Source organism: Helianthus annuus, chromosome 15 (assembly GCF_002127325.2).
Source record: "Helianthus annuus cultivar XRQ/B chromosome 15, HanXRQr2.0-SUNRISE, whole genome shotgun sequence".
NCBI lineage: Eukaryota > Viridiplantae > Streptophyta > Magnoliopsida > Asterales > Asteraceae > Helianthus > Helianthus annuus.
This window is the reverse complement of record NC_035447.2, coordinates 23,378,351-23,381,569: the sequence shown is the minus strand read 5'-3', so window position 1 is coordinate 23,381,569 and position 3,219 is coordinate 23,378,351.

Sequence of the window (3,219 nt, the reverse complement as noted above, 5' to 3'; positions counted from 1 at the left end):
TCTTACAACACAATAGAAATGATTCATCAAGATAGGGGTGATTCCCACACTTGGTGAAGATTTTCACTCAGCTATACTTTGATTTTTGCACGAAATCTACCCTCAAGTTAGGAGTGATATCCAAACCTTGTTGGGAGTTTTCCATTTCATATTCTAGTGGACCCTCATCTTTGGATGAGTACCAACCACATCAGGGTACGATGTTATCAAGTTAGAGGTGAAACTCGCACCTTGTTAACTAGTCCCATTCCTTGATTTTTGATCTCGCCAAAGTTTCGATTTTCCCAATCGATTAAGGACGTGTACTAACTGGAAGGACAATACCGTTAGTCGCTCCTCGATGAGAGTATTTGTCTATTAGGCCAAAGCACGTCTCCTTAATTCGAAAAGGATTTCGATTCACTTTGGAATAGTCTTATGTTACGTTCCGTGACAATCCATATTTTTATGATAAATCTCTTTTTATGTTATCTCAATTATTATGTTTTACGTTAAATCTCTTTTTATGCTATCTTAATTTTCTTGTGTTTTACATTTGTATGTTTTTCATTTCAATTTAACACATGCATACTAATATGTTATACTGGATTCGTGATTACTGGGTGATTCTTATGTGATGAACTTGTCTTTTAACCCACACCTTAACATGTATAGCACTATGCGTAGTGCTATAGGAGTAGCGCCCGCCCGTATTCTAGTGGTCATGTTAAGTCTTTAAATTACGGTACACGATGGGTTGACCTGTTTATTCACATGCCAGTGATACGTTAATCTTGTTAACTAAGTGTGTCATGTGAATTGTTCTAAATTTTATGCTAATATCATCAAGATAGGAGTGATTTCCTTACCTTGACAATTAGCTTCGCTCAATTTTCAACTCCACCATTGAGCTAGGGGTGATTTCCTTACCTCAGAGGTAGTTGCCAACTCTTTTTCGTTTTTAACGAAATTTTATATTTGAGCGTTATCTTCATTTCAAGTTTGGGAACACGAATCGGTCTTCTTCTTAAGATTTCGAGGACGAAATCTCCTAAAGTAGGGGAGACTGTGACATCTCGTATTTTCGATCTTTCTATTTTTGGCAAGTCTGCTTGTACTTTCTATTTTTGTAAGTTGTACCTTTGTGGTATTTGGTTTTATTCCCAAATCGTACACGAGACTTGAAATCATAATGAAAGTGCGTGATTTCATTCTTATTTGTGTTTGAATGCTATGTATTGTCAAAACAATTGATAACACGTTGAAACTATGTTAAACACGTAAAAACAGTGAAATTCCATCTTAATCTCAGCTCTTAAATTCATCGTTGCCAAGAAGGTCAGCATTTCATGCCCGGCAGTGGCATCTACCATTGCATCAATGTGGGGGGAGAGGAAATGGGTCTTTAGGACAAGCTTTGTTCAAGTCTGTGTAGTCTACACAAACTCTCCATTTCCCATTTTTCTTCTGTACCACAACCACGTTTGCTAGCCACCTCGGGAACTTAACTTCTCTGATCATCCTGGACTTCAATAATCTCTCAACTTCCTCTTGGATAATTGCATTCCGCTCAGGGGCGAATTTTCTTCTCTTTTGTTGTATAGGCTTGAATGACCTGTCAATTCCAAGCTTGTGAGTAATAATGTCTTTAGATATACCTGTCATATCTTCATGCTTCCATGCAAACGTTGACATCCTGCATTTCAAAAAGTTAATTAATTGTTCTTCAATATCCTGAGGGATATTGGTTCCCACGAGCACCGAAATATCGAGATTATCCTAGTCTAGGATAATTTTCTTCACATCCTGCTCCGGATCCTCCACGATATCCTGAGCCCGCGTCTTTAATTGCTATGCTGCACTAGGTTTGGTTGAGGATTTCATCGAGGATGAGTAGCATTCTTTCGCCTCCTGCTGATCACTGTCGATCTTGACAACCCCCCAAGGGGTAGGGATCTTGATGCATTGGTGATACGTTGATGGAACGGCCTTCATATCGTGGATCCAAGGTCTTCCTAGGATGATGTTATAGCATGATAGAGAATCCATCACACAAAAACGTTGCATCTTGTTGACTCCTTCAACATATACTGGCAGCTTTATCTCTCCCACTGTGTTCCTAGCTTCTCCACTGAAACCAACGAGCACAGTAGACTTCGAAGTGATATCCATCGGAGACACATTCATCCTCTTCAGAGTCTCCAGTTGTATTATGTTGACGGAGCTGCCATTATCAACCAATATCCTGCATACAAAATGGTTAGCCACATATAATGTTATTACCAGAGCATCATGGTGAGGATCCTGGACAGTATCCCTATCATCTGCATCAAAAGTGATCACTTTGTCAGTTGTGAGCGTAGTCATCCTGATAGGTTTGTCTCCCTTCTCGGCCTTAGCTTCCTTTGCATGTCTTTTGGCCGCCAAATACGAAGTTCCGCAAATGTCGGATCCTCCTGAAATGAAGTTGATTATCTTGGCATCGGCGGGAGGTGATGCCGCTCGCTCAGGATCCTTCTCAGTATCCTGACCCTTATTCTTCTTCTTCCCTAAGAGATCTTTCAAATATCCCTTGCTTAGAAGATAGCTGATTTCTTTCCTCAGAGCGATGCAGTCCTCAGTCATATGTCCAAAATCTTCATGGAAAGCACACCATTTTGACTTGTCTTTCCAATCTGCTTTTTGTTGATTCTTCCGAGGCCACCTGGTTTTATCTCCCAAACCCTGCATCGCATACATTAGTTCAGGTATATTAACAGAAAAACAATATTCAGATAATTCAGGATACTCTTCAGGATCCTCGTCTTCAACAGCATTCACTCTCTTGTTATCATTTCTGCCATATGGCTTAGAGCGATATGGTCTATATGAGGATTCTGATTTCCTGTTAGTCGATTCATATGTCGAGGATGCATTCATCTTTTCTTGCGTTTTTCTGTCATCCTCTAACCGAATATATCTTAGAGCCCTGTTCCGGGCTTCATCCAGGTTCCTGCATGGGTTCATTACAAGGTCTTGATAGAATTGAGAATCCTTTTGCAGCCCCATCTTGAAAGCTTGCACAGCCGTTGCAACATCAAGATGAGGAATGTCTAGTGATTCCCGGCTGAACTTGTTCACATAATCCCTAAGGGATTCCTGAGGCCCTTGTGTTATCCTGTAGAGATCACTTGTTAATTTTTCAAAGCTTCTACTACAAGAAAATTGACTATTAAATAAATTTACTAAGTGAGCAAAAGA